The sequence below is a fragment of the Schistocerca nitens genome, chromosome 3, assembly GCF_023898315.1.
Source record: "Schistocerca nitens isolate TAMUIC-IGC-003100 chromosome 3, iqSchNite1.1, whole genome shotgun sequence".
Taxonomy (NCBI): domain Eukaryota; kingdom Metazoa; phylum Arthropoda; class Insecta; order Orthoptera; family Acrididae; genus Schistocerca; species Schistocerca nitens.
Window position 1 is genome coordinate 852,041,139 of NC_064616.1, and position 11,231 is coordinate 852,052,369.

Consider the following 11,231-nt stretch of genomic DNA (forward strand, 5'->3'; position numbering starts at 1 on the left):
GCCCCCCCCCTCGCCCCCCCCCCCCCCCCCCCGGAAGATTCTGATCCATCCAAACACTGAGGTATCTCACTTTTTCGCGGAAACGGATTGGACGGGTGTGTAGTGTTATTTGTCTACAGAGTTGGTGTTTATGCTGTTGCCTCGGTCTGCGTGTAGACAGAACAACTTCACACTTACCGACGTTTACTTTTATACACCATTTCTCCAAACAAGGCTCAACTGTTTTGAGTGCTGTCTGTTGTTATGTTCTATGGTTCTCAGTCTTGCGCTAGAATGGATATGTCATCCAGGTAGATGGCACCCATCGTGTCTCCTCTCCTCTTTCCCGAATCTCAAATAGTGTTGTAAAGCTGTAAATTCGATCTTCAGTAGTGTTCGGGTGAATTTAATGTGCAATTTAGGATGAAATACTTAATTTGAACCCTCATTCTGCTTACCGAGTGTGAGAAATCTAACATAAATACAATTTTATTTTTATCGAATTTTAGTGAAGATCATGCATATTAAATTTCAGAAACCGACAAGCTGCGTATTTTTTAATAAGTTATACAGACAGTTCAGAACGGAAAATATTTATTTTTAAGGCCGATAGAGCTTGCAAGTGCGGTGTCTTAGATATAATATAATAAATGATAAATAAGTGTATTTTTTCGAAATATGGACCCTGAATTTGTCTTTCGACATGACACATCTCCCTGTTACTGTCTTTGGTCGCCTCATGAGCGTTTATAAACATAGTATGTCGATCTGCAGTTTAGTGGTACATTGTAATAAAACATCCTCTTACCTCCTGGCATCGAACATCTTTCTCCTTCCTTCCTTCTTAATGTGGCATTTATTTGTCTCTTGGCTATGTCATGGATGTCCCGTATTTTTATTAGGAGGTAGTGTTATTTAAAAGTTGATTATAGGAGATACAGTCTATAAACCTTGTAGAGAGATTTGGCACCATAGTTCTGACTGCAACAATCGCCAAAGTTTGTTATTGTTTATAACCTCCCCCCCCCCACCCCACCCCCCGTCGGAAGTTCGAGTCCTCCCTCGGGCTTGCGTGTGTGTGTTGACCTTAGTGTAAGTTAAAGTTAGATTAAGTAGTGCGCAAGCCTAGGGACCGATGACTTCAGCAGTTTGGTCTCATAGTCCTTACGACAAAATTCCAAATATCCATATAACCTCTGGTAGACCTGAGTTATTTGTAACAACAGCAATAATGATCATCGATTCTATTAGTAATGCACCACCTTTATTCCTCCTATAATGGTGCTTGAGAGCAATTTAAATGTGAAAATATTTAATCTGTGTGCGTATTGTGACTTCCGTCAAGAGTAGGCCTAATTAATTACATTCAGACTTTATGTGCTTGCCTGCTTAGCATAGCCGCGCGTAGTGGCCGCGCGGTTTGAGGCACCATGTAACGGATTGCGCGGACCCTCCCGCCGGAGGTTCGAGTCCTCCCTCGGGCATGGGTGTGTGTGTTGTTTTCAGTATAAGTTAGTTTAAGTAGTGTGTAAGTCTAGGGACCGATGACCTCAGTAGTTTGGTCCCTTAGGAATTCACACACATTTGAACATTTTGCTTAGCATAGTTTTTTAGCTAACATGTTTTTTCTGCAGTTATAAGTCTTCTTTGGTTAGTTTAACGATATCTAACCCCTAGACCCAACTTATAAAAAGTCAACTGTTATTTGTAACTAATTAGGCATGAAAATGACATTAGAGTACTTCCTCTTTAGAGTTGACAATCATGTTTTAAGGACTAATTTGGTGAACGTGGAAATTAACATTATAATACTTGATAGACGCATTTTTACAGACATTTTAGAATATTTTGACATTTTATAAGCATAATAGATGTGGAAAATAGTTAGTTTAACACTCTGTTATGTCTTAATAGAAGTGTGGCCCATGGATGGAACTTTGAACGTTTTTGCTAGTGCAGACATTTGTTGGTGACCGTAAGCAACTTGCAGCACGAAGAGAAAACTTTTGCCATTTTTGCCAGTGAAGCCATTTGTTACATTAGCATTCGATTTTACATTACGGTTTTAGGTTTTGTGGAATAGTATTTAAAATAAAACTTAGGTTCGACAGCCATGTACGCCAATTGCTAATTAAGTATTGCATTTTATAAGAAGACGTCGTTTTTTTAAATTATTAACAGAGTATATATTATATGCGCCAACGGCCTTGCCACAGTGGCAACACCAGTTCCCGTTAAATCACCGAAGTTAAGCGCTGTTGGGCTTGGCTAGCACTTGGATGGGTGACTGTCCGGGTCTGCCGAGTGCTGTTGCGAAGTGAGGTGCACTCAGCTCTGGTGAGGCCAAATGAGGAGCTACCTGATTTGGAAGTAGCCACACCAGTCACGAAAACTGACAACGCCCAGGAGAACAATGTGCTGACCACATGCCCCTCTGTATCTGCATCCAGTGACTCCTCCGGTCTGAGGGTGACACGGCGGCCAGTCGGCACCGTTCGGCCTTCAAGGCCTGCACGGAAGGCGTTTGTCTGTTTGTTATATACTCGTTCCAGTATTTCCTAGCAAATGAAATAAAGCTTTGAATGAAATTTACAGATGCGATTGGTGCAGTCCATAAAAGAGGTTTTGGAAATTAGTAATGCAGACCTAGTTTGTCATGTTTTACTCAATTCAGACACTCTGATGTATTTTTCGATAAATATTTGGGATACTTTTGATCACAGCCCAGATGCAGCTACATTGTAATTCGCTCTTTCAATTTAATTCTTGGTTGTGATTGTAGGAGAGGTAGTCATCATCATCATCTTGGATAGTTTCCAGCCACTGGCTGGGTCTGTCGGGAACACAAGCCTCTCCATCGTGTTTTGTCTTTCCACCATTCCCCCTCTTCCACCTTCGTCCAGTTCTCTCCTCTTCTCGTCACACATTCCTTCACTCCCTTCACCCATCTATCTCTTGGTCTTCCTCTGGGCCTCTTCCCCTCCAGTTGCAGCTCAAACATCCTCTTTGGAATTCTTCCCTCATCCATTCTCTTCATGTGTCCATACCACTGCAGTCTTGATTTTTCAATCCTGTCCTGTACTGGTTCCTCCTTTAGTCTTTCCCTCACATACACATTTCGCAATCTGTCTCGTCTTGTTACACTCAACCTGCTCCTCTGGAACTTCATTTCACTTGCCTGTATTCTACTTTTGTCGCTTTTGTGCATTACCCATGTCTCACTTCCGTTTGCCAATATGGGGACAAAGTAGGTTCGGTATATAATTCCCTTGGATTTCTGTGGCACCTCCTTGCTCCAAATAAGCCCCCTAATGCATTTGTAGAACTGCCCTGCTTTTCTGCACCTTTCATTTATTTCCATTGCGTTTCCCCCCTTACTTTCAATCATGCTTCCCAGGTACTTGAAGTTCTCTACCACTTGTAGTTTTTCCCCTCCACAAGTTATATCCACATTTGGCCTATTCTTCTTCCTTGTTGTGACAGTTATTTCACTTTTCTTTGCAGAGAAATGCATTCCATATTGTGCTGCCGTTGCCTCCCATGCATCTAACTGCTCTTGCACCACCTCCTCGCAATTTCCCCATAACATCAGGTCATCGGCAAAAAGCACTGCTTTCATTTTATGATCTCCAATTGCATCTGATACTTGCTGTAGGATTTCATCCATAACAATAATAAACAATAAAGGCGAAAGTGCACTTCCCTGTCGCAGCCCATTTTCCAGCTTGAACCATGCAGTACATTCCCTCCCCACTTTCACACAACTCTCACTTCCCTCATACATTTTTCTGACTTTTCGTGTTATCTCTTCATCTATCCCTTTTGCGTTCAGCACATCCCAGAGCTTGTCCCTACAGATACTGTCATACGCCTTATCAAGGTGGCCAAGGTGGCGTGTGATGTATATATTTTGATAAATAATTCATCCTGGAATCTCATTGACTGTTGTAGAGTTGTCTGCAGTGTTGAGTCCCGCTTTGAAATGTTCCCAGATGGCCAGCGAAGACGTGTCTGGAGACTCCCCGGACAGCAGTGGGATACCAACCTGACTGTCACTAGCCATACGACTCGAGAACCAGGAGGCATGGTCTGGGGTGCCATTTCTTTTAATAGCAGGACCACTTTGGTTGTCATCTGTGGCACCCTTACAGCACAGCGGTAGGTCGACGATATTCAACGCCCCGTTTTGTAGCCTTTCACGGCCAGCTATCCTAGGCTTACATTTCAGTGACACAATGCACGTCCGCACACGGCGAGAGTTTCTACTGTTTGTCTTCGTGCTTGCGAAACCTTACCCTGGCCAGCAAGGGTACCGGATCTCTCCCCAACTGATCACTATGGGCAGGGCCTTCCAACCATCTCGGGGTTTTGACGATCTAACGCACCAGTTGTGCAGGAATTGGCACGAAATCCCTCAGGAGGACATCCAACAGCTCTGTTGGTCAATGCCAAGCCGAATAACTGCAGAGCTGATCCAATGCGTTACTGACTTGCTCAGTTTGTGAAGCTCTTTCTCTTGAATAAATCATCCAATTTATCAGAAATTATAATGATTTGTTTATCTGTACATGTACATCACTTCTACCGATTTCCGTCCCATTCGGATGACCTCTTGGTCGTGTGTCGGTTTTTGTTCCAGAATTGTTTCTCACATGCTAAGGTCGGTGGCTGTACCCAGTCTTTGAGGGTCCTGTGATGTTATCTTTCAACGCTAGACAGCAAGTTGCTTGTGCTGCGCTGACCTACATCGGTACAGAAGGTGTTCAACTGTTGCCCTGACCAGCACTTTCTCCTCATATATTACCCACTGGGGAACTTCTGATGAGCTGATGATGAATTGCCTAGAGAGTGGCACTCCACTAGTCACCAGTCACTACGACTGATGAATTCAGTCATACAGTTGAAGCAGCATGGAATCACGTACCCGTATCTGTCATCTATGCTCAATTTGACTCTATTCTCAACTGGGTTTTTAGGCATTGTTGCTGCCAGAGATGACAACTCTGCGTACTAAATTTCGCATTATGTGTACTCGTAAATCATTCTCTATACTAAAATGACACACACAATAAGTAAAATTCCGTTATTCGCTTGGTTTCAAAAAACAGTGTAAAAACACTAGAATCTACTGTCACCCTTAGAATAACCGTGCAAGGATTTCTAAAGCTGACCAATACAAAACATAAACAATTACAAACAAAATACCATTAAAATAAGGTGGCTACTTCCCTTGCATCTGTGCCCTCCTAAGATGTACTGCCACATCAGTGTCAACTGATAAAATAGATAAAAATGGAATTCCAAATGTTGTCCAGGATACATACAGCGTCACAGTAACAGCTAGACTCTACATGCGTATAATGGCAGCGTTAAAAAAAACAGCTACGCTGATGAGCCAAAACATTATGATCACCTGCTTAATACCTTGTTTGCCCGTCTTTGGAGCAAAATACATCACTGATCCTGCGCATCAGGGATCCGACAGTTTGTCAGTAGGTTTGTGGAGATATGTGGCATTAGATGTATATGCATATGTCATTTAATTCGCGTAACGCGGTGCGAACGAGGTGATGGCTCCCGATAGTGACTCAGATGGGTTCCATAGGATTTACATGAGGCTAATTTGGTTGCCGAGACATCAGCATGGCCGGCCGTTGTGGCCGAGCGATTCTAGGCGCTTCAGTCCGGAACAGAGTTGCTGCTACGGTCACAGGTTCGAATCCTGCCTCGAGCATGGATGTGTGTGATGTCTTTAGGTTAGTTAGGTTTAAGTAGTTCTAAGCCTAGGGGACTGATGACTTTAGATTTTAAGTTCCATAGTGCTTAGAGCCATTTGAACCATTTGAACATCAGCATGAGTTCACTACAATGATTCTGAAACCACTATAGCAAGGTTCTGGCTCCGAGGTTCAAACAATTATACTGCTGAAAGGTGACATAGTCGTCGGGGAAGACACAAGCATAAATGGATGCCCAGCGTGTCTTCGATTACTACCACAGGTCTCATGCAAGCGCAGGAGAATGTCTCCCATAGCATAATACTGCTCCCACCAGCCTGCGTCCGCTGCGCGCTGCTCATTTCGAGCCGCCGTTCACCTCGATGACAGTGTTTTTGGTGACGATCATCGACCTATTGTAGCAAAAATGTGATTCACCCAAAGAGCCGACAAGTCTCCATTGATCGACAGTCGAATCCCAATGGTCCCGTGCCCATGCAATTGTAATCGACGATGCGGTTGGGTCAACATGTGAACATATACGTGTGGTCTGATCTGGAGCTCCATGTTCAACAATGTACGATGAACGGTGTGTTCCGAAACACTTTTCCGTGCTCCAGCATTGTGCTCTTTCGGCAGAGATGAAACATATCACCATCTATCCTACTTTACAGAGTAGACAAGCCTCCGAACCCCAGGTTCTGTGAAGAGTCATGGACGTCCAACCATTTGGCACCTAATTGTAGTTTCACTGTCCTCCTACTTCTTTCCGTAGATGCTCACGACAGTAGCACGTGAATATTCGACTAGCTTCACCGTTTTCGAGATATTCGTTTTCAGGCTAAGCGTAATAATAATCTGCCCTTTGTTAAAGTCGTTTATATCAATGGATTTCCCCATCTGCATGCCATATGTTCGCAAGGGTGATCCCCCTTCCTTGCCTGCTCGTCTTACTTTTGTCCCCGCATCGCGTGCGTGCAACGCCACCAGGCGACATCCAACATATCGGTGGGCAGTGGTCATAATGTTTTGGCTGTTCAGTGTATATGCATACATAGTCCCTGTATCTTCCTGAAAGCCACACCCCGCAGGCAAACACCGAACTAACGGAAGTGAACACTTCGTGAATGTAGGAATGAAATCCAAATTTTGTATCCTTCCTGGTTATGCAATTTTAATGGCCAACAATATAACTGAATGAGCCTCTGGCCACTAATACGCTTTGCAAATTTATCTTGTTTATAGGAGCCCGAGATGCTTGAGAAATATTCCAGCCTACTTCACATAAATTTTTATGAGCAGCTTTCGTCGTGTAGGATTAGAATTATTTAATATTTTGGTAAATGATTGAAGCGTACAGTTTTCCGGCCGGGGTGGCCGAGCGGTTCTAGGCGCTACAGTCTGGAACAGCGCGACCGCTAAGGTCGCGGGTTCGAATCCTGCCTCGGGCATGGATGTGTGTGATGTCCTTCGGTTAGTTAGGTTTAAGTAGTTCTAAGTTCTAGGGGACTGATGATCTCAGATGTTAAGTCCCATAGTGCTCAGAGCCATTTTGAAGCGTACAGTTTGCTCAAGACAAAACTGACAACCACGTGATGCTTTGAATCCTTTGGTTCCTCACTTCAGTAAAAACGTCATACGACCAAATTGCAGATAAATGATCGCTGTACTGTGGAACTACAGATTTCTTACTGCGTAAAACTACAGTGATGCGTGTTGGAAGACCGGAGCCGTATAGAATCAGACTGTCCATGAATATTTGTGAAATATGTCACAAGTCATTGCATTCCAGGAACAGACCTTCACCTCTACAGTCCAAATAAAAATAAGATCAGTTTCTAGAATATATTTTCTTGTGTCATACTTTACGAACACCAAACATGATGGTTCGAGGTACCAGTATTCTAGACACTCCAAGCTATAGATGCTCTTGGCAGCAACGAAGTTCGCCTGCTACGATATCCCTCATTTAATGGTTCAAATGGCTCTGAGCATTATGGGACTTAATATCTGTGGTCATCAGTCCCGTAGAACTTAGAACTACTTAAACCTAACTAACCTAAGGACATCACACACATCCATGCCCGAGGCAGGATTCAAACCTGCGACCGTAGCACCCGCGCGGTTCCGAACTGAGCGCCTAGAACCGGTCGGCCACAGCGGCCGGCCCCCATTTAATTATATCTATGGATATCCCTTCTTGCAAGGGAAGTTTGTAAGAGTGCTTTTTTATAAGATACCAATTCGCTAGCCGAGCGGTCTGAGGCGCTGCAGTCATGGACTGTGTAGTGTCGGCAGACTTGCCAACACTGCGCACACTAATTGAAAGAGGCGGCCAAGATGCACGCGCTAACTCACGAAGGATGGAGTGAGGTCTGAAACAGGATACGTAATGAATGTTATAAAGAAAAGTACGTAGCTTCTTGAATACTTAACTTTTAATCCATTTGTATACAACATTCTTGATGAGACATCTGGAGATTGTGGCGATACAAGTGAGGCTCTTTAGATACATGCAATGTTACAAATGGCGCCTTGCTAGGTCGTAGACATGGACTTAGCTGAAGGCTATTCTAACTGTCTCTCGGCAAATGAGAGAAAGACTTCGTCAGTGTAGTCGCTAGCAACGTCGTCGTACAACTGGGGCGAGTGCTAGTAAGTCTCTCGAGACCTGCCTTGTGGTGGCGCCCGGTCTGCGATCCTGACAGTGGCGACACGCGGGTCCGACATGTACTAATGGACCGCGGCCGATTTAAGCTACCACCTAGCAAGTGTGGTGTCTGGCGGTGACACCACAGACTGTGCGGCTGGTCCGGGTGGAGGTTCGAGTCCTCCCTCGGGCGTGGGTGTGTGTTTGTCCTTAGGATAATTTAGTTTGAGTAATGTGTAAGCTTAGGGACTGATGACCTTAGCAGTTAAGTCCCATAAGATTTCACACACATTTGAACATTTTGAACCAATTCGCTCTTAGATTGGCCGTTCATGTGTCAGGTCCCTCACTCACCATGTGTGAGATTTCTTCGGTAGTTGAGCCGTCAATACAGCAGAACTGTAGATTCGGATATAATATTTCTGAAACGTTTTTATCACGGTCACATCAAAGAGATTTGAGTTGATGTGGCGAATTATAAAGGCTCTCACGGCAACAGTTGGTTACTTTATCAAATATTTGTTTTCGGAAGGTAAGATTGATCGTTCTATGCTTTTAATCTCTTCTTGACATCACTATGTGTCACATGCGGAGAGATGTAATTAAAACTTGAAGATTCCTTCGAGCTGACGCAGTCTTCTGGGACGTAATTGGAGAAGCAATTCATCCTCCGTTAGCAACTGTCTTCAGTGGAAAGAGAACCAAGTGTATTATTAGATCTATGGCCGCTCACTTTTATGAGAGCAATGATCTCTCTGTACTATGTTTTTAAATAATGCTGCGGACTTTCTTGTTCTTAGTCCTGCTTGGGTGATCATCATATTCTTTGGATTTTCGAATCGCTGTCATCAACAAGAAATTTGCACTTGGAGAATCACTGTAAACGTTAGAAGTTAGTTTCAATTCACTGATACCAGTACAGGAAGTTAAGGACATAATGCATATTAAAACAGTTTCCACAACATAAACGGCATTTATTTTCATATAAAACATGAATTACAATAACAAAATATACAGTGAACGTATATGGTACACAAAGAACTCTTTAAGAATAATTACGGCTCTACAGAGATACAAATACATGAATCAGCATTCCATAGAGATTTTTTTAAGTGGTAATTTTTATATTTTTTAAATACCCGACCAACCGATCGGGTGATCTTAAGTTTCTCACTCTGGGAAGCAGTTACGAACAACTGTCAAAACACCATTCTCAAGAAGCACATTCGCTCTTAACAGAGGAAGTACTATTGCGTGCCAACAGAGAAGAGAAAATATAGACAATATTTTCGGCTGTAAAATTGTCATTAGAACAACTGATTACATGATTAATCACATATGTTACACTACGATACTAATTCCGTTTAGGCAGCATTACACATGTAGAGTTTTCATATAAGAGCAAGTTATAACTGCTCATAAATAATGTTTACAGCAAACACGGTTTCAACAATTATTTTCAAAATAGTCGAATTCCATAAACACATTTAACACCCAACATATAAGCTGTGGGATAATATTTTTGGTTCATCTTTACCTTAAAACATTTAATAAGTGCAATATTCTAAATATTTAGATGAAACATGCCATAGATAATTAGTTCAACAAGAATGGAAAATATACATTTGGCTTAAAATGCGATACTTTGTGTCAAGTTTCGTCTACAATCGAATTTTCATAACGTTGAGGCAGGCCAAATGTCAGGTGTATATCTTGTTATTCGATCACCGACCCACAACTGCTGCGATGCTGAGGAAAGAAAGATCAACCCTATCAGTTCTCTTTACCATTCCACTCACAATTACCCCAAGATTATTGACATCTATATACAAGAATGACTTTTCGGTAGACAAGTGTTCTTTGTTTTATTTGATGTGACACATGTTCGATAAATATTCTGGTCATTAAACAACTTCTTCAACTTATGAAGAAACATAGATGGTTTCTTATTTATTTTATAACAGTTACATGGAGGCCGACTCAGATAAAATGTTTCTGTATATAAAGGAAATATGTTCTAGCACGTTAATCTGGGATCATTGCACTGAATGAATGTTTACCTTCTGTTCGGAAGGGCCATTCGTACAGTTAATAGTTACGATTCATTTATAGATGAGGTGTACTGGTGCACTGAACCACAAACCAAACAAACCGCTAATGTTTATATCAGTAGCAAAACGTGGTATCGTGACATGTGCAGATGGATTCTTTTACTAAGAGACAAGTTGATAGCACTCTCCCTGTTGTCGTTTTAATGTAGAATTGGTCTCTAATGTGAACCACACTGATTATCCTAGTCTATTGGTTCACTCCAGAAAGAGAAAGTTAACATTAGATACGAAACAAGAATGTTTATCACACATTAAATAAAGATTTTGCTGCCTCTGAAACACGTTTGTGATAATAACCATAAAAATATCGATATGTTGTTTTGATGGTTCCATAAGAAAACACTATACACTATCCCATAGGCGACGAAGATGACTCCGAGGCAGCAGTTGTATTTACATGTCGCTAAATGCACAGCAGATTGTAAACGTTCTCGATAAGATTACTATATGTCACGCTCTAAAATTATTATGCAATACTCGCAGCGATCCTAAATAAACATACTCTGAAGGAGATTTTGGTAGGGCTAATCGAGTTGTGTGTCAGAGCTGCACTGGGCTACAGTCGCCTTAGATTTTCTCAAAGCGGGAGAGTATTTACTGACAAGTTTGGTGTTTCCTAAAAACGTAAAATGCGTGACACAACCGAAAAGACACATTGGTACCATCTTTAAATTCTCTTAATGGTTCAGTCAACCATTTATTTATGCAGCCAAACGAAATATGGACGTAGTACTGCGGTATTAATTGTCAATGAATGATAACTAGGCCGAAACA

The 11,231-nt window shown here is 42.2% G+C and overlaps 1 pseudogene; it reads left to right on the plus strand.

Annotated features, from left to right (window-relative positions):
- Positions 1–2,176: 2,176 nt before the first annotated feature.
- LOC126249944 (5S ribosomal RNA) lies at positions 2,177–2,295 on the plus strand (annotated as a pseudogene).
- The last annotated feature ends 8,936 nt before the right edge of the window (positions 2,296–11,231 follow it).